Below are 22,053 nucleotides of genomic sequence, written 5' to 3' on the forward strand. Positions count from 1 at the left end.
TTAGATCAGTGGTTCCAAAGTGTATTCATTTTAGTGGCCTTCGGGTGGTTTTCAAGCATAACACCAAGTGGCCCCAATATCTCCCCCTACTCTGAGTCACAGCATAGTGGTTTAACTATGTAGTTCTTTACAAGATAACTTTGGTCAGCAACTCTGGATTTAGTGAAGTTATTGCAGTTGTTTCTACATCACTGGGGAGCATTTTGAAGAGCCAGGGATTCTGGTGGTGTAATATAGGAATCAACAGCTCTCTGGTGTTATGAAGACATGGGTTCAAATTTTGGTTCAACAAATTTTAAGCTCTGTGACTTTGACCTTACTATATCTCAATATTTTTATGTGTAAAATTAGCATAATAATTTATATACTCTAGAAAGCCTACCACTGAAATGTTTGAATCAAAGAAGACATGTTTCCCCATTTTCTTCCCAACTGTTATTGAAGTCTAAATAGATAAGACATCTGACATACTTAAGTTAAAAATACTTAAAATGTGCAAGAAAATGTCAGCTTAGATTGATCTGGATTTGGACCTCCTAGATAATGGAGAAGACAGATTGACACTACTGATAGCATATTGGTTCAAGCCTGGTAGCAGTGATATCCCCCGTGCTGTAGAGCTGATGCTGGCCACATAAAGTCTACCACCCAGCACCATTCCCAACCATTCTGTCCCTTGGCAGCAATAGAACATTGAGAAAATCACACTGAGTGACCTCCCACTTCCTAACATAGGAGGCAAACAGTCTACAGTGTGTACAACATGTATATTTCAATGGTGGAAAGAAGGGAAAGGGACACTGATGACTATTAGCATTTATTAGATAAAACTAGAAGATTATGCTAGGATCCCCATGAAAGAGATAGGTGCTTAATGCTCCTAAATTCTTCAGGGTGAATTACTGTGGCAACATTTTCTCCGATATTTCCCTATCTATAAAATTTAACCATCTGATAACAATTTTTATTTTCTTATTCTCATTTCTTAGACTCTTACATTTATTTGGGTTAATTTGAAAGTTCTCTGGGATTCTGGATATTTGTCTGATCTAGTACTACTGGACAGAGAAGAGGAACCTGAAACAACACTAGGTCTAATACAATCTGAACCTTACCGTGTTTGTGGGCTGAGGGTCTGATGGTGTTGAAAGCTTCAGGCAGAGGCAAGGAAACTTCTCTGGGTTTATATACCCCAATTACATAAGGAAGACCCTAATGGAGAAGGGACAGTCCTAGAATTAAAAATGGCTATAAAATAGTTAATTGAGTTTTTCTCTTTCTTATGAAAATCATCTTTAGACTATCCACTTTGGAGCTAAACAAGGATATCCAAAAACCTTTCTACTCACCTTCTTTACTTCAATCTTTTGTCAGCTATCCTCTAATGGATTTATAGAATCACAAGGGTTAATACACACGGAATATGATATTTAACCTGAGGTATTTTCTCAGCCTCTTCTCTCTCTCTCTCTCTCTCTCTCTCTCTCTCTTTACCTTCCTCCCTCCCTCCTTCTCTGTTTGTCTGCCTTTCTCTCTCTCTTTCTCTCTCTCTCTCTTAATTTTGGCAGGTAGTGCTATTTCATAACCTCTCCTTTTTCAGCAGAGACCACCTCTCTTATAAAAGCTGTAATTGTTCTACTGTTGCTTTCCCAGCCTCTTTTGAGGTTAGCACTATAAACATACAACCTGATACAAGACAGTGGGACCTGATAAGAAGACCACAGGGGGACTTCTGAAAAAGTTAGTGCAAAGATATATTATCCTTCCTGTATTTCAACTTATTTGTTTGATTACATGATGGATGGAGTAGTGAAGACCTTATAAGAGCAAAAGGGACCAAGCCTGGGCATAAGGCCGATTTGTCAAAGACACTAAATGGAAAAATGAAAGCATCTGGGGCTTGGATGATGTAACCAAGCTGCCATTTAACCAATCCTGGAACTGTCTACCCCTTGTTATATGAGAAGATTCATGCACTGATATTAAGTTACTTTATTTGCATATTTTTCTGTGTTTTTTAAATCTTTATTTTTGGGGAAGAGCACAAGTGGGGAGGGCAGAGAGAGGGGGACAGAAGATCCAAAATGGGCTCTGTGCTGACAGGCTGACAGCAGCAAGTCCAATGTGGGGCTTGAACCCATGAACCATGAGACCATGACCTAAGCTGAAGTCGGACACTCAACCAAATGAGCCACCCAGGTGCCTTGTATATATATTTTTACATTAGAGATAAGCGGTTCTAGATAAAACACCAAAGTCCCATGTGTTCTTTGCACAGTGTTTTCACCCCCTTTTCTGACTTGCTTCATTTTAGTTCATGATAAAACTTCCTGTGCGATATTAGAGAGGCTCGAGACAAAGATGCAGACTTCTTAATCTGTGGGATAGGAAAGGATTATAAATGCAAAAATAAAAATTAAAAAAAAGCAGTCAAGAAGAAATATACTTCTTAAATTGTGAAACAAAAATCTAGGTTGTGGTTGATCTGTAATCGTGTAAAATAACAGTAATATGTAAATATGAATTGCGATAGACAAAAGAGTGAAGGCAAGAGTAACAATCTTGAGCATTGTGAAAGGAGGGAGAGGAAATGCCAGTGGCCCAGAGTTAGGAAACAACAACAACAAAAAAGCATGTCCCATGACTGTATGGCATTTCAGGACCAAAGCTAGCAACACTCACGCTCTTTGCACTTGACATTTCAATCAAACTTGCCACTGGCCCTATGATATTGGACTGTTGTCCAGATAGGACTCAGTAATTTAGGTGTGGCTGAGCTTTGGAAAACATAGCTTGTCCTCCAGGTGTCATAATCACCACACAAGGATCTAGACAACGTCATGAGAGTGACATCAAACACTTGTATTTAAGTTGTGCACATAATTTTGGTGTGTGCACCTTCTTGCTCATATCTTGAAGAATACAATAACAGCTCTCAAATTTCATGCTCTGGAATATGGTAGATCTTCTCTCTTTGAAAGAGTCCTAATCATAATGCTGACACTATGCTTTGGTTCTTTAGTAAAACACCAATGATGACACAATATCTTCATTCAAATAATTTTATATACAGTCCCAGTTGCTATTGGGGAAATATAAATATGTATGCAAAAGTGTTATGTCAGTTATATTTTATTAATATTGGCAAACTATGGCTTCATGGAAGAACATATTTTCCCAGGATTTACTTTTCACCTCCAGGATTCTGATATATCCTTTCTATGATCCTTCTAGCACCCATGGCTCCTACTTAAGATACCATTTTTAGAACTATAAACAACTTTCAGTAATAAAATACACTTTTTTTCCTGAAAATGATTAATGAGAGCATTGGAATTTAATCATGGAGTTGTTTTCCATTTCACTAAATTCTATTAACTGCACTGTTATTTTCAGTGGCAACCCTTATTGCCTAATAACCTCCTTCAGCATATCAGATATAAGCTAAAATAAACCTCTTGTTCACAAGATTACTTCCCTCTTAATTTATGAAAACAGATTGATGTGCTTTAGACTTTAAGAATATCGATGTTTTAGGGACAGCTGGTGGCTCAGTAGGTTGAGCATTTGACTCTAGATTTTGGCTCAGGTCATGATCTCATATTTCTGAAATCAAGCCCTGCATCTGGCTTTATGCTGGGCATGGAACCTCCTTGGGATTCTCTCTCTGTCCCTCCATCATGTGTGCATGTGCTCTCTCTCTCTCTCTCTCAAAATAAATTAAAAAATTAAAAAAAATAAAACTGGCATTGATGCTTAAAAAAAAGAATATCAGTGTTTTAAAGGCACAGGGGTGAATTGTGCTTTCTGAAATAAGGCATGAAACTCATGTTCATATTTATTTGTATTATTTTTATTATAGAACTTAACTCTTTTTGAAATTGAAATATTTTTACCTTTTATTAGTAAGAATGGGAAATGAAATCTAGATGCTGAAAACATTCACTTGTTTTCATATTTCCTCCCAGAAAGAATATGAAATAATTATGGATTTAAATATATCATAGGAAAATTGGATATTAATGAAAGATATTGTATGTAGTCATCAATGATTGAATAATCAATGCTTGGGGTTGGTAAAGTAGCTTTTTTCTTTCCACAAAGCACTTGATTTAAGAAATTACTATTAGATATTTATTGGGGTTTAAGGAAATCCCTCTCTCTTTCCAAAGATCAGCAATAAAGCTGAGTTTAAAAAAATGTCACAATGAGAAGAAAAGCATCTTTTTATTCATGTTCTGTATGTGACATGTATCAAAAATAATCACAAAACTGGGGCGCCTAGGTGGTTCAGTCAGTTAAGTGTCCGACTTCAGCTCAGGTCATGATCTTGTGGTTTGTGAGTTCGGGCTCATGTCGGGCTCCATGCTGACAGCTCGGGACCTGGAACCAGCTTCTGATTCTGCGTCGCCCTCTCTCTTTCTGCCCCTCCACCGCTCATGCTCTCTCTCTCTCAAAAATAAATAAACATTAAAAAAATAATAATCACAAAACTGTAAGTGGTCTTTATTACCCCATTTTATACTTGTAGAATTAAAGGTCAGAAAAGTTGAGTAACTTACTTACCATCAAACTGTTGTAGTAATGGAACCAGGATTAAAACACAAATCTTTTTCATACTCATGCTGCTCAATACATTCATTACGCACACGTTCACACAGTACATGCACACACACATACACACATGCACACATACAGTTGCTCACACGTATGCATACCACCCACACACACTTGTGCACACACGTCATCATCACCTATGTTCAGAAACACTATAAGAGGGATGTTTTAGCAGCATTCAAAGTAAAGATAAATGGGGCTAGAACATAGGAGAAATGGATTTCTAGTAAGGATATTAGTGAGACTAGACCTCTAAATTTTAATATTCTTATCCACTCAAATCCTGGAATGTGTCATTTGACTCAGAGAGGACACTATTGACTCAGTTTGAGAGTTGTAAATTTTAAAGCAAAATATGGTGTTAGATAAATATTTAGTAACTGGATGGAGATGTATTCAGAAACAGACTATGTAAATCTAGTACAGAACACCCCAGAATATTGATCCCATTATTTGATTAAATAATTGCCATTTAGTTAATAACTGTAACCAAAATGTTATACCTATACTGTGTAGTATTATTGGTCATAATTAAAAATGTTAAATAAATGTGAATAATACATTAAATACACTGTGCCAAAGAAATAATCTAAAACAGGGCGCACATTTTAGTCTTAAGGGATTCATTAAGGTACCATCCATATGACTTGGGAATAGGAAAACTTTTCCTCTGGTCTGGAAAGGACATTTGTAAAAGTGAGTTGTGAAACTGAACATAATTATAGAATTAAATAGAACCTATAACTTCTCCTTACAGGCAGTAGGTGTTTAGTATACCATTGGTGAAAGCTTCAATGAATGACAAAGACAGTAAATTAGGCTACTGTTCTTTGGCCAATGAAATATTTACTAAGATTAAAAGTTCATTGTGCATGGGCAAAATATTTCCTGAGATTTCATTTTATTTTTATTTTTTTATTTTTTTTTAAATTTTATTTGAAAGAGAGAGCACAAACAGGGAAAGGGAAGGGGGGGTGGTGTACAGAGGATCTGAGGCAGGCTCCTCACTGACAGCAGCAAGCCAGAGGCTGCGCTTGAACCCACAAACAGCGAGATCATGCCCTGAGCGATTCAGACTCTGAACTGAAATCATGCCCTGAGCCAAAGTTGAACTCTCAACTTACTCAGCCTCTCAGGCACCCCCTCCTGAGATTTTATTTTAAAAGGTATTTTCTAAGAATGTTTTATTTTGTAAGCACATGAATAAAATCAGCAAATCTTACATTTTAGTTATTAGTCAATACTAATCTTTAAACTACTACTGTAATTATCTTAAGAGCATGTTCCACTTTTGATCATTTTGAGCAAAAATAATGACAAACCCTCAAGAGTCACTATTGCCTATTTCCTCATAGAGGATTATTTGAGAATAGTGCAAGTTTTCCCTCTCCTTAACTTGCCCTTAGAATAGTATTTAAAAATAATATTGCAGAGAAAAAAAAAGATCTTTCTAGCTTATATCTCAGATGACTGAGATTTTTAAACACTCTAAAACATGCCATGTGGAAAAAAATCTTAAATTGAATTTTGCTAAGACAGTGTGGTTTCATTAACACTGATGAAAAATAAAGTAAAAGGGGAGTTTGCCTTAGAGAGATTCAGAATCAATCTTATTTTAATGGCAACTGCTCAGTGGCTTGTAGAAAATAAATTTATCTTATTTTGGAACAACAGTAAGTACATAATAGAAAATAAAGCTAAGCTCGACTCTAAAATAAGACAGCAATGCTGCCTGGCTGGCAAAATAACAGAAGTAAACATTCAGCTCAGATCTGTTGTATTGTTAATCTACTTCCTTTTTACAAAATTGTCAATATCTGTGGCAGAAGGTGGGGTGACATAGGCTGACTTCTGTAGTCAGCAGCCTGGTTGAAGAATGAAATGACCTCACCTCAGAATATGATTTGTTTGCTTATGTTGCTTGGAGTGGAAATAAGTCTTACTTCTCATTTAAGCTTTAATATTTTTATATGGAATATGTAAAAATGTTTTAGAAATTCAATATCTCTCCCTGTTTGTTTATAATTCTCAAATAATCACAATTTTCCCCCTAGGTGAGTCAACATAAGTTGGAGAAGCTACAATCTTTAATTTGCATAAATGTTAACAGCAAAGTTTTATTGAGTTTTGGTGACATCCAAGGCATCTCATGCAGGCTAGAAATTGGAGATGCATAGAAAACTTGTGCATGAGGGGAGTCTAACTTAGCAAAAAGAAATGTGTTTAGCAAAAGACACATAGCAGTTACAGGAACTGGGCCCTAAGAGCCAGGTTGAGGAAGAGCCCTTGACCTTTGCTATGGAGAAGTGAGGCTGGTCCATTGAGACAGAAGCCTGAGCTCTTACTGTCTCCAGTCAGGGACATTCACGGCAATTCTTGTTTTATTGGAGCACCCTTCCTGCTGCTTGCTTCTTCATGTTTGCTCTTTTAGAATTCCTCCTAGAACTTCATTTTGGCATCTTGTATTCCCTCCAAGTAATCAATGTTCACTCCTGAGACCCTTGGTTTTTTGTCTCTGCAGTACATTCATAATCTGGTTTATTTTACAATCCAAATGAGATTAACATATTTCTGTGGCTTTTGAATGTGATTGAGAAGGAAAATATCTTAGAAGGATAATCACCCTTGAAGGACCAACTAAACTTTCAACATACATCCATTATGCGTGGATGTATATCCATATGTAAGATTTTGGCCACTCTCAAAACCAAGTAAATAGTAAGACATTAAAAAGATTGGGGACACATAATGAACCACATGGATTAAAAAAGCGAGCAGATGTTTAATATTAGTATTAAACTTAATACTAAAGTGTTTAATATTAAGATGACTCAACACAGCAATCGAAATCTTTCTTACTGACTGTGGGCCCAGCCCACCTACTTTCCTAACTAAAACAGAGACAAACAATGCATGGAGGGGACTGGGTTGTTTAATCAGATTTCTGTCCCCAAAGCTTCACCTTTTCTTTGAGAAATCTTTGTGATCCTGTAAGCTGTACCCTGTGAAGATGCTCCTACATTTACCAGCCTTTAAGGATTAGGGGTTGATTACATTGAGAGAGACGGCAGGATTGTTATACTTTATTGTATCTTTTATCTGAGGGAATGATAGTCAATCCATGAGAAAATATGGAGAGCAAGGAACATACTTTCTTAGTATTTGGGGGAAATGAAAGGATATTTTTAATAAAATAAATTACTTTCCAAAACTCTTAAATGAACATACCACACTGTTTTTAAATTTAAATTTAATTTTATTTTAGCAGGCAGAGGGCAATTACATTGACCTCAGAAGCTTTGGATACTTTAGGCTTGTGTGGATGTTCAATGATGTTTTGGGACACAGTTTTTCTCTATTTCCTTATTGTCATCCTTCTAAAAAAAATTGGGAGATTTTTATTAAACTCAATTCCTCTGAAAAAGTAATGGTATTTAGTTGTCAAAGCATCTGCCATCATTAAAAACTCCTGAGTCCCATCAAAGTCTCTTTTGCTCTCAAGCTGGTTGTTGTCATGATTCCATGTTCAAACTCACAATTACTTGGGTGATTTATTGTTTGAAACTTTACGGTTTATTCATGTATCTGGTAGTCTCTCTTCTTTCTGTGTTATCTCTAGTTTATCTCTATCTTCGGTGTGTATTCCTAAGTGTTGTTATGCATGTACATATTCACTGAGATACACAGGCACATGTATACTGTTTCAGTGAACCGAGATTATTCAAAGACCTAAATTATACAAGGAGGGGAATTTGTTTCTGCTCATTAGATTGTCTTCTTGAAAAAGATCTATCTCAACATTGAAGCTGCAGGATGTTTGTACTTATCAGCCATGCTTCTCACTGTGGTTCATATGCGGGTTCAGCCCTTGATTTGGCTGGAATGTACCCCTGCTGTCCTTGCTACTTTTAAATTCTGTTTTCTGGACTCTCACTACATGCCTCTCCCCCGTTCTGGCTTCACTTTCTGTGTTCTCTGCTGGTATTTCTGGGCTTTGATGAAGAATGGATTCGTATCATTGCCATTCTTCTGTCTTAAATTTAAATATTAATAAGGATGTGATAATATTGAGAAAATAGTAAAGGTGTGTTGTTTTATTTTATTTTTTTCTAACTTTCTTGACCCTTCAGTGTTTTAGACTGTTCTTATGTACAAGAAAGAAAAGGGAAATAGTTCTGTTATTTTAATACAAAACTGAAATCCATGAAAGACAATGCAAACTCCATGACAGGTCAAGGGATAACTTTGTGAAGATTTTAATAGCTAAAGACTATTAGCAAAATCAGTGTTTTGGATGGAAGGTGCTGCTGTTAATGGTGATGATTGTAGCAGTAGCAGCAGCAGCAACAGCAATAGTAATAATAGTAATGGACAGAGTCAGAGAAGAGGAGCTGGGGCAGGAAACAATTATACCTGCTGATTGTATTAAAGGCAATTCAGTAAATTGAGGCTTATACCACGTCAGCTGGTTCCTTTTGCCCATTCACAGCCTCTCCCATGATCACACTTCCTCTCAACATCCTGTCTCCAGCCACACCTCCAAGAATTCCTCTTTTTCCAAGGCTTCATCTACCAGAAGACAGTGTTTTTAGGGGCCCTATTTGTGGCTCTGCATCGGAGTTAACTTAAAGCCATAGGCAATCTGATGTGTTTGAAAAAGAAACTGTAATAAAGACAGTCTTTCAGCAAGTGGTGCTGGGTAAACTGGACAGTGACACACAGAAGAATGAAACTGAACCACTTTCTTACACCATACACAAAAATAAACTCAAAATGGATTAAAGACTAAGTGTAAGACAGGAAGCCATCAAAATCCTCGAGGAGAAAGCAGGCGAAAACCTCTTTGACCTTGGCCACAGCAACTTCTTACTCAACATGTCTCTAGAGACAATGGAAACAAAAGCAAAAATGAACTACTGGGACCTCATCAAAATAAAAAGCTTCTGCACAGCGAAGGAAACAATCAGCAAAATTAAAGGCAACCGACAGAATGGGAGAAGATATTTGAAAATGACATATCAAGTAAAGGGTTAGTATCCAAAATCTACAAAGAACTTATCAAACTCGACACCCAAAAAACAAACAATCCAGTGAAGAAATGGGCAAAAGACATGAATAGACACTTGTCCAAAGAAGACATCCAGATGGCCAACTGACACATGAAAAATATGCTCAGCATCACTCATCATCCTAGAAATACAAATCAAAACCACAATGAGATACCACCTTTCACCTGTCAGAATAGCTAACACAACTCAGGCAACAACAGATGTTGGTGAGGATGCAGAGAAAGAGAATCTCTTTTGCATTGTTGGTGGGAATGCAAGCAGGTGCAGCCACTCTGGAAAACAGTATGGAGGTTCCTCAAAAAACTAAAAATAGAACTACCCTACGACCCAGCAATTGAACTACTAGGCATTTATCCAAGGGATACAGGTGTGTTGTTTCAAAGGGACACATGCACCCCCATGTTTATAGCAGCACTATCAACAATAGTGAAAGTATGGAAAGAGCCCAAATGTCCATCGATGGATGAATGGATAAAGAAGATGTGGTGTGTGTGTGTGTGTGTGTGTGTGTGTGTGTATATGCAATGGAGTAATATATATGGAATATATATATACACACACACACACACACACACACACATACACAATGGAGTAATACTTGGCAATCAAAAAGAATGAAACCTTGCCATTTGCAACTATGTGGATGGAACTGGAGGGTATTATGCTAAGTGAAATTAGTCAGAGAAAGACAAAAATCATATGACTTCACTCGTATGAGGACTTTAAGAGACAAAACAGATGAGCATAAGGGAAGGAAACAAAAATAATATAAAAACAGGGAGGGGGACAAAACAGAAGAGACTCATAAATATGGAGAACAAACTGAGGGTTACGGAAGGGGTTGTGGAAGGGGGGATAGGCTAAATAGGTAAGGGGCACTAAGGAATCTACTTCTGAAATCATTGTTGCACTATACGCTAACAAATTTGGATGTAAAGTTAATTTTTTTGGATGTAAATTTTAAAAAAGTAAAAAATAAAATTAAAAAAAAAAGAAAAAGAAAATGCAGAACCTGTGGATTCTTGCCATTACCCAAAATGGAAGATGCCTATAAGAGAAGCAGATGGAGATGGTGAAAAAGCAAAAGATTTGGTATTAGAATAAAACATATTCAAATTCTGACTCTACCACTTCTGCCTATGAGACTTAAACAATCACTTAACTTTTATAAGCCTCAGTTTTCTACTTCTAAAATGGAGAATATAATGCCTCTGTGTAACTTTCCTTGTGAGGATTAATTGATGCATACAAAGTAGTACATGGTATAACTATTTCTCTCTAGCTTTCCATCTATCCATCTATTTATCAATTGATCTATCTATGTGTCCATCTATTTAATCACCCATCTCCAGACGATGCCCACAGGAAGATAGTATTCAGGAGCACTGCAAAAATGCTTGAACAGAAGGACAGCTGGGATTTTAATTTCTGTTTACTTGTTTTTCACTTTGCACTGAGGGGAAGAATTACCTGCTTAATGGCTGCATACTGAAGTCTCATCCTTCTTCCTGCTGGGAAAGGTGACACTGACAGTGGAAATTTTCTATGATTCTCATCACTTTTTTGTGTTTTTGATTAATTATTCAGTCAACAACATTTTCCTTACTGAATTATGCATCTTATTTCCTTTATCTCCTTTTGCCCATGAAGTTCATTGTTAGATTTAATTATAATTGCTTTATAATCACTGTGTTATGGCATTAATTGATATCACATCGAGCCACTAACAATGTTATTTTGCATAAAACTCATCAAATCTCAGGGATCACACACGGCCTATTGTTGGTCTGTGGTTGCCTGTCTCGCTCTTCTCTGGCTGTTACTTTTTTTTTTCTTTCTGATAGATTTCAAAAGGCTTTTTAATAGCTTAGAAGTCCTTAAATTATTTTCTGCTCACCATAGGATCATCTGCTTACACTGTCTTGTGAATCTCACTTTCTTATCTGAAGTCTCTGTCTCTCAAAAGACATTTATTACCTTATTATCCCTAAATGGCTTAGGCCAGTGGTCAGGAAACTGATCATTGAGTTGAATGAGGCCAATGGCCTATATTTGTATAGCCTTTGACCTAAAATTGATTATTACATTTACATTTCTTTACAAGTTGTAAAGAAGCAAATAAAGACAAATATATGGGGCAGAAAGCATACGTGGCCTACAAAGCATTAGTATTTATCACTTGATCCATTATAGAAAAAAGTTTGCCAACCACTAGAATAGGCTCATCATTAGCCTTTCTATTCATAGAAAACTAGAGAGAAAACGAAATACAGAGTGATAGTTCTAGTTTGTGTTCTCCTTCAGGGCTTTTCATCACCAACTCTTAAACTCCATGTTGGTTATTCCATTACAGAGTTTTACTACCTGCACTTCCATGTCTAACTCTTCTTATTTATTAAAAAATATTTTTGTTTTGGATTGAACTCATGTTTAAGCGCAATAAGTAGAAGAAAAGGCATAGGACTGTGTTCAAGGAGACTTGATTATTTGTTTCATCTTCATTTGTTGTGCGACCTTGAGGTCATTTATACCTGTAATCCTTAGATTCATCATCTGTAAAATGGAGGAACTTGACAGCATGGTGTTGAAAGTCCTTTACAGCTCTAACTTTTTAGAATTAACTCAGGTAAAATGCAATAATCTTTAAATTGATAAAGCCCTATTGCTGTATGAGTGAGACCTGAGAATTTGGGGTAACCATAGGGACAGAATGCTCAGAACTCCATTTTTGCACAATTTAAATTATAGGAAATCTTTTCATTTTATAGAACTGACGTCAGCTTCTTGTAACTTCTGCCTGTTGGTAACAGTTCTATCCTCTCAGGACACATAGAATTAGAATACACAGCAAACATTAGAACTCATCCAACATGTTCAGATCTTTCTTTTACATGTGAAACAGCCTTACTGTCTTAATTTTTTTTTTAATTTTAGAGAGAGGAAAAACATAAGCACACATGTAGCAGGGGACAGGGGCAGAGGGAGAGTGGGAGAGAGGGAGAGAGAAAGAGAAGAAGAGAGGGAAAAAGGAAGAGAGGGAGAGAGAGAGAGAGAGAGAGAGAGAGAGAGAGAGAGAGAGAGAGAGAGAAAATCCCAAGCAGGCTCTGTGCTTTCAGAATGGAGCCCAATGTGGGGCTCTATCCCACCACCCTGGAATCATGATCAGGAGTTGTATGCTCAAACAACTGAACCACCCAGGAGCCCCAGCTTTAATGTCTTTGAATCATTCAACAAGTGGGTGATCTAGAGATCCAGTCACTCTGCTACAAGAAAACTATAATATATCTCAGTCCTCTTGAAAAATGTCTCTGATGTCTATATTTCAGAAGAGATTATATATACATGAGATATATGACAATCATTCAAATATATGAGAATGGACAGTAGACAAACTGTATGCTTACTTTCTCTAGGACATTTTTTTAACAAAGTTTGTCTGAAATATTTCATTCTTGGACTATCATGGTTCTTTTGGAGAAGGTCATCTTGAAGACATGGCCATTAGTTGATGCATAAACAGGACCAGGGCAATCAGGGGCTCCTTCCCATCTCTCCTGTTTTTGGAATGTATTCCCCACCTACAGTTCTCATGCTATTGGCTGTTTCCAGGATGTAGCCTTGAGAGAGTAGGTGGTGTTAAGACCATCACTGAATATGTGACTGAACACAGTTAAGGCTTCTATATAAACTTTAAGATTCTAGCAGAAAAGTGTGGAGATCTATTCATCTTGCAACCACCTAAGACAAGCTTCATAGGTAAGTTCTCTTGCTTATTAAACCTGTCTCCTACCAATCTAGAGTGGCCTGCATTTTTTTTTGTCTCTATTTGCCTTCCATGCATGGAGGACAGTTTCAAATTTCACCTGGGAATCCCCAAGGTTGTGAATCAACTGGGTACCACCAAGAAATCCAGTCTTCCTAGTAGTACCATTGCTTAAGTTACTCAGTAAGTTTAATCATTTTTGTAGTAATTTAGAACCCTGAATCAGAGTAAAGAAAATCTTGGGAGTTAATTTTATTAAATCCTGGACAGGAAGTCACTTACTTTTTGTTAATATTTCCAATATTATAAACTCAATGATGTTTCTCAGTCTTTCATTAGGAAAAAAATTGAAGAAACATTTTAATTATAAAATAAAAAATAAAATAATAAAACAACAAAATAATATCATCCCTGCTTTACCATTCCAAATTCTCCAGTTCAGTTACCTAGAAGAAACCTGTTTTTAATTACTCATGTGCAGTTTTCTTGTCATTCATGTATTTATAATACTATGTCTATGTGTTTTTGCTTTATTATGCATTATCTGTTGATATTATGTTATTATAGAGGAAGATTAAGCATTATCACATACTTAACAACTCCTCCCTGGTTCCTATTTTTCCTATTCTGTCAATAGATTTAACAAAATTTATTTAGATAGTGGCAATATTTACATCAGTATGCCTCTGTACATATTATTTTCTAAAGAGCCAACACACTAAGCTCATGTTTATTTTCTTGTTAATTGCATAATTTTAACATGCCCATTATAAGTTATTTCTACCATTACCATTATATATGACTATTTTTTCCAAATGGCTCAAATATTTCTAAAAATCATTAATTCAGTTTTTATTTCCCCTGAGCCCTCTCCCTTAAGTTTGCATTGTCCAGCCAAATACTAGAATCTTTATGATTACTTTTATTATTATTATTATTTTAAGGTTATTCACTTTTGAGAGACAGAGAGAGACAAAGCATGAGTGGGGGAGGGGCAGAGAGAGAGGAAGAAATTGAATCTGAAGCAGGCTCCAGGCTCTGAGCTGTCAGCACAGAGTGCAACACGGGGCTTGAACTCACAAACCGTGAGCTGAAGTTGGACGCTTAACCGACTGAGCCACCTAGGCGCCCCTCTACTGATTACTTTAGATCTGTTACATCTCTCTTATATTCTGAAAGTTGGACACTCTTTTTTAGTTGTTAACTCATTTTGGTGGGGTTCCTTCTCAGTAGCATCTTGACAAAGAAGCATAGAAGCATAAAACAAAAGCAATATGAAACAAATAAAAACAACAGAAAGAGTGATTGCATGTCTACATGATATTTTCTGTTTTCCCATTTAATGAGAGTTTGGATGAATACATAGCTCTAAGCTGAAATTAATTTTCCTGCCTAATATTTGAAGTCATGGTTCCATTGTCTTTAGCATTCAATTCTAACAGAGGAATACTGATACCCTTTGATTCCATATTGATCTTGCTATCTCAAAGCCTGCAGAATCTTTTATTCATCACTGGCATTCTGAAATTCTACAAATATATGCCTTGGTTTGGATTTATTTTATTCACTTCAGTGAATTTATTGGGCTTTTTTATTTTCAATTTGAATGCCATTCAGCTTTGGAAAATTTGCATTTTTTTTTTCGTAAAGACCATCATTTTCAATCAGAGGTCCATGGTAAATTTTTTTTTATTTCCCATTATGCTTATTGAAAACTATATTTTTATTCAACCCTATTCTTTCTGGTTTGATGATCTGGAGGCATTGCCAGGCATGATGGCAGTGGTTTCCAAACTCACTCTAACTGTTCTCTACCTTATGCTATACACATTATCTTCTCATGTCTTAAGTTCTCTTTCTGTTTTCCTTCAATTTTTCCAAATCCCACTACCCAACAAGGTCCAGCTTCAGCCCCATTCTGCTAAGAAATCCTCTTACCATTCTAGTCCTTCTTTCTTTCTTCTTCTTGGATCCTGTGGTAAGTTTCTCCCATTTGATCATCATTATATACATGGCAGTGGGAAGTAGCCTCTGAAAGTTCCTTGTACTGCCTATTTGAGTTCTCCATAGTCTGCTCTAAGTACTTATTTGAATACTACAAATTGTGTAATGTGCCATGCATGTTTTAACATTTAATCTTGTTTTCTTATTATAGTCAGTTCAGGGACTACAGGCTCTCGAGTACATACACCATATTATTTTACTTTGTTGATTTTTATTTCCAAACTTACATTACGCACTCCTTGTTGTTTTGTAGCCCCAAAGAACATTTTATGATTTTGAGATAATCTTACATTTTTGGAATCCTTGATTTCCCCCTTTGCTGTCATTTCTTTCATCTTGTTACAAAAGGATTTTAGGTGATTTAAAAAGCACAGAAACTACCGATGATAATAATGTTAATAAAAATCATGATACTTTAATGTTTTACTTTACTACAAAATATAAAGTTTTTCAGGGGACTTACACTTGAATGGATGCTCAGACATTTCACTAAAGAATAAATAATTTCAGCTACTTCAAACTCTTCCGGAGAAAGTATGGAATTTATTGCAAAGCACTTGAAATTTTCAGCGGAGGACAAAGTGAATGGGTTTTAAATACTTTAAAAATTTCAAATAAAAAAACTAAGGTCTTACCTCCTTGTGGTGACTGTAATCAATTTATGCTGCAGTAAGAAAGGTTGTTAAAACTTTGATATGATTCCTTCAGCACAGTATACATGCCATAAAATATGCCTATGTACGCAGAAAATATTTACTTCATTTATTTTGTGGACAGGACAAATGAGATTTTGTAAATCCCTCTGTTCTTCAATTTAAAAACATTTTAATTCAACTGCATTTTAAAATCAGCTAATCAAAGCTGATTCAACAATACAATAAAATTCAACAATTTGAAATCCACACTTCAGTGCATTTTGACAAATGCATACAATTAATTATGTGACTACTGCCAAAATAAGATAGAGAATATCCCTCACTCCAGGGTCCACTTTCTGTTCCTTCTCAGCCTCTGGAAGCTACTTTCTGTCACTATGGTTGTATCCTTTCTAGAATTTCATGTAAATGGAATCATATGGTTTGTAGTCTTTTATGTTTGATTTTTTCTTACTTAGCATCAAGCTTTTGAGATTCATTCATGTCATTTCATGTACCAGTAGTTAATTCTTTTTTATTGCTGAATAGTGTTCACTTTATGGATATATCAGAGTTTCTTTATCATTCTCAAGTTGAAGAATGTTTGAGTTCTCTCCAGTCCTATTATTACCATTTTCATATAAGTCTCCATGTGAACATTGTTTTGTTTTATTTTGTTTTGTTTTCTCATATAGTTACTTACAAGTGGAATTACTGGTTAATTTTGTAATTTAAAAAAAAATTGTGAGAAACTGCAAAACCATTTTCCAAATTGATTGTACTATTTTTGCCTTCCCATCATCAATATGTGAGGGTTCCATTTACTCTGCATTTTCCCCCAACACTTGACGTTGTTAAGTCTTCTGAATTTTAGCCATTCTGCTAAGGGCTCTCATTATGCTTTTAATTGTGTTTCCTAATGACTAATGGTAGAGTATAGTGCCTCTTTTTCTATGCCTATTTTTTTCCATTTGCATATTTTCTTTGGTGAAATGTCTGTTCAAATATTTTGCCCATTTAACTTGGAAAGGATGATAGATCTAAATATAAAAACTAAAATTATCAAACTCTTAGAAAAAAAGGAGAAAATATTTGTGATTTGAATTAGGTCAAGATATCTTATATAGGACACGGAAGTATGAATCAATAAAAAAAGATAAGACTTCATCAGAATTAAAAACAAAAACAGAAACAAAAACAAAACAAAACAAACATTTGCCTTTCCAAAGATGCTCTTCAGGAAACAAAAGAGTAAGTCACAGACTAGGAGAAAATATTTCCAAAACATATATGTGATAAAGTATATCCATAATGCATAAATAATTCTTATAACTATTAATAAGACATAGAACTTGATAAAAATATGTAACTCAACCCTAAACATAGCTTTAAAAATCGTTCTTATTAATTAATCAAAGAGGTTTAATTTCTAAAGCAATAATCTATTTTTGAAATGTATCTAATTTTTTTCTTAAGATTTAAAATATACAATTTGTATTCCTTTTAAGTTCATTTACTTGCACTGAAATTTTAAAAAAGTTTAGTGTAATAGAATATGTTATGAAATTTAATGTTTCCAAAACCCATTATAGGCATATTAACAGAAGAATGCATGAAGCAACGAGGGGTTTTCAAGCACAGGGGCTTCATATAGCCCCCTAATTGGGATCCAGGAGATACATTCCATCACAAACAAGTAAGTAGGAGATATAAATGCTAACTGCCTAATTTTTGTATTTTCAGAAAATCCTCATTTCCTATAACTTTATTTTGGAGAAATAGGTTGAATACTATTGAAGAGGAAAAGGAATTATGTGCTAGTTTTCAGAGATAAAAATGAAACATCAGACTTCTAGATTTCTATTATCCTAAGGACAAATGTTTTTTTTTGAAGTACCATGCTCACCCAAGATGACCAATACTCTAGGAAGAATAAATATCTCCTATGACAACCCTTAGATAAAGATTAGACATGCCTGATTCACAGGCCTCTCCAGGAAAACATGTTCTATCAGAAAAGACAACAGAAAATGATGTGTAAATAAGGGGAAAATTGTGAGTTTAATTTAGGAAATCTTAACTTTTATAAGACTAACTCTTGACTTCAAGAAGCCCTACCAAAATGCTCTTTCCAATCAATGCAGTATTCTCCCTGAAAGTAGATCTAGCTGGTACAAATGTCTTCTTCATGTTACATTTGAGCAGTAATTTATGGATATTGTCCTTCCATTCATGGATAGATATCAGCCTTTTTGGTAGGAACATAGTCAGCAAGAGAAGGATTGGCAGGATTCAGTGATAGTGGAGCAAAGATGATACTTGGTTCTCTATGCCAATTGCAACGTTTGGACTAAACCTTGAGGCTTGAGGGGTTGTTAATTTTAGGAAGATAGATCTGGAAAGGGTAACATGTGAACTTGTCAGATGGAGTAAATGGAGGAAGGAGTAAGTAGAAATGAAGACACCAGAAGGAAGACCATTGTGTGAGCCAAAGAGAACATGGGGCCTGATTTTGGGAGGGTGAGTTTAAATTCAGTTTTGTGGTATAATCAACAAAATTTAATGACAATTTGTTAGTGGAGTTTGAGGAGGAAGGGTAAAAGAAAAGGTAATTTTCAGGGAAAATCCAAGAATTCTGATTATGGAAACTGGGTAGCTGGTGATGTCGTAAATCATGACTGAGAGTTCAGAAAACAGTGTTAACGTGAACAGAAATGAGAGAAAAAGTGGTGGGGAGAAGCAGTTGTGAACGTTAATATTAGGTTTTCTGTTTTTTTTTTTAAGAGAAGCTAGGTGGGCTATCTAACAGATGGTGGTGAATTGTGTAAAAGTGGCTCTGCTTTTGGCCTCTGGGAAATGAAATTGGTATTTTGTAATTAAGTCACTCATGCAATTTTCATACTAGAAATTTCCAATAAAATTCCACAAATAACATGCTAATAAGAAGTGGTTAAAATGTCTTTCTGCATTATTAAAGACGTAAGGTGTACACAGTGAGGAGAGGCATGGCTAAATTAGTAATTCTACACCATTACTCTACTCTATTGGATACATTTATTTAAAGATGAGCTAAATAAAAATATTTAAAGTCAGTTATAAAGAAGAAACTGATGTTGGTCAATGAATTTAATGAAAATTGGCACAACCTCAGAAAATTGATTTTTGACTCTGTGTATACTGCTTAAAGAAGTTCAACATTGCCTAGAACTTTGATTTGATGAGTTGAATAAGGAGTGAATGAATAGGTGAATAGATAAATTGACTGTTCCTGTTTATCTCCAGCAATTTTAACGTGTATCTTTTCGAGTTGTCTCAAGCATTGCAGCGATGGGGCATTTTCTCTTTTGCAAAGCTACCTATGGTATTTTGTGGCTTCTGAAATTATTACTTCTTCTTTATCTGAGGCAAAATTTGCCTTTCTTCAGCAGTGATCCATCAACCAATTTTCAGATTACCAGACCAATATCAATTCACAGACAGTTCTATGTCTATATAAAGACTATTTGTGTTCTCTACACATCACATTCTCTAGACAGATCATTTACATTCTTTAAAGAGTTGCCTTATTTTATAAAAAAGTTTTAAATTTATTTTGCATATGGATCAGATTTAAAATCCTTTCCTTATTTGTATTATCCTATGCAGGTTGTTTTATCTAGTTTGCTCTCAAGATAATATGACATGTCCAGAGCGTGGTCCCTTGATAGACATTCCTGGAGGACAGTGTAGTGTGGCATTGAGAGCATGGGCTCTAACATCAATATACCTAGCTGCAAAATAAGGATAACAATAGTAATCACATAATATTAATAATTAATAAATAATTTATTAATTTTAATTAATTAATAATCATGTGGAATGAATAATTCCATGTAAGTGAGTCTTACATGGAATGTTTTATGTAAAGTGTCTAGCACCATGCTTGACACAGAAAACCCACATAATTAAGAATTCTAAAACTCTCAAAGGATTAGATATATATTTTTCTTATTGTTCTGGTAGTTGGACTACAAGTTCAACCATTAGGCCATCAGTGATCCCTTCAGCGTATTTTATGAAATAAATCGTTCTGCAGCTCCTCTCTCTTTGACTTATGAACTTCTATTCTTTTTACTTTAAATTGAAAAACTTTTTAACAATGATAAATTTCTTCTCATTTGTTTCTCAAGTATCAATAATCACTCTCCCTCTAATCTGGATGCCATATGTATGATTTTGAGTGTTGATATTTTCTCTTTCCTCTGATACATGTCATCCTCATATTGTTAAATGTGCTTTCTAAACCTTCACCATGAAAAGGAAAGGCTATTTAAAAAGAAATTTCTGTGATTTGGCAATGTAACTCTCATCAATTTGACATTGAACCTTGAAGGTAAGGTGAAAGAATTACCCATCCTTTTTGCCTGAAGTTCACTGAAGTTTCTATTCTCAATTCCATTTGTCATTTTAGATCTACCTCTGAAATTTTCCTTCCTAACACCAAAGCTTTTCATGCTACATTTAGGACTCTTTTAAAAATTCTATCCTGGCCCTACATTTGTTTTATATCTTAGAAATAGTGACATTTTACCATAATTAAATCAATGTTTATCACAAAATTTTGTGATGTGTAAAAACACTTCTCTTATAGGAGTGACCTAAGTCTCCCAAAGTTCTAGACTGTAGTTTCAAAAACCTCATGAGATAATGTAAGAAAAGTGATAAGCTCAGTGGAAGCCCTATAACTGGTGCGCGCGCACACACACACACACACACACACACTATATATATATATATATATATATATATATATATATATATATATATATGTATAATTTTTCATAAAGAAACCTTAGGACATGTTTTTAGGGATGGATCTATATCATTACAACTCTTTTACCATTGTCACAAGAGAACTTGAACAGTTCACTGCAGAAAGACTTGTACAATGCACTTTGGTCATTTTTTTACCATAGTAAAGGTTTTTATGTGAACCAAAATGCATGAGATAGCAATTAGGTTGAAAACTGTTCTTGCAGATTTAGTAAAGCCTGGAAATTTCCTGATGTGTAATAGCATTTGTAGCCATTCTAATTAAGAGGCTTTACAAAAATCAAATAATTTTTTAACTGAAAAAACAAATGCCTTAAAGATGAGGAACTAATCTCTTCCCTGTGGTATATCATTGTGTAATTTTCTGGTTGCTCCATTCTTGGAGTTTTAGTATATTATTAGTGCTGGGGACAGAACTAATGTATGAAACTAGGTGGTTTTCAGCTCTTAAGAGGCAACCTCAGGAGAGCTTGGAAGATCCTTTTGAGACTTGGCCGCAGAATCTATAAGTCTTATTTTTGGAAAATAGTTTATAAATATTTTTTTCAGAGTTTTCGAATTTCTTGTATTGGCTAATTTTTTCTTTAAACATTAAACTGAGGGTTGTTTTCAATACATGAATGTAATAAACTCAGACTGCTCTGATTGAAGTTCTAACTTTTCATTTTAGCTATTCCTGTTACTAAAATTAAGAAACAAGTATCTTAATTTCTTTTGTTCCCATATTTTACTTCTTAGAATAGGAAAACAGTTATATCTGCATTACATACCTCATAGCATTTTAGTATTAGAACTTACAGCATTCCTTAGAATGATTGGGTCTCTACTATTTCAAATGTTTTAGCTGAGGATGGAAGTACAGATTTATGCTTTCCATTACACAATACACTTTAGTCTTCTGTGCCTCCTTGTTTTAAATTCTGGCCAATTTTTCCAGCTCTTTGGGGTCTTTTATTCCATTGTTCACTGTTTCTTTAATAATATAGCATTCTCAGAACATAACCTCAGATGAATAAGTTCCTTGGGACCCAATTTCACATAGGAATCTGAAAATTATTACTATAGCATTTTAAAGAACGTTTTCCTTCTATGGCACACTTTGTGTGTGGATTCAAGCTTTATTTGTAGGCAACAGGTAAAGCATATTGGATCA

Source organism: Acinonyx jubatus, chromosome D2, assembly GCF_027475565.1.
Source record: "Acinonyx jubatus isolate Ajub_Pintada_27869175 chromosome D2, VMU_Ajub_asm_v1.0, whole genome shotgun sequence".
In the NCBI taxonomy this organism is placed as follows: Eukaryota; Metazoa; Chordata; class Mammalia; order Carnivora; family Felidae; genus Acinonyx; species Acinonyx jubatus.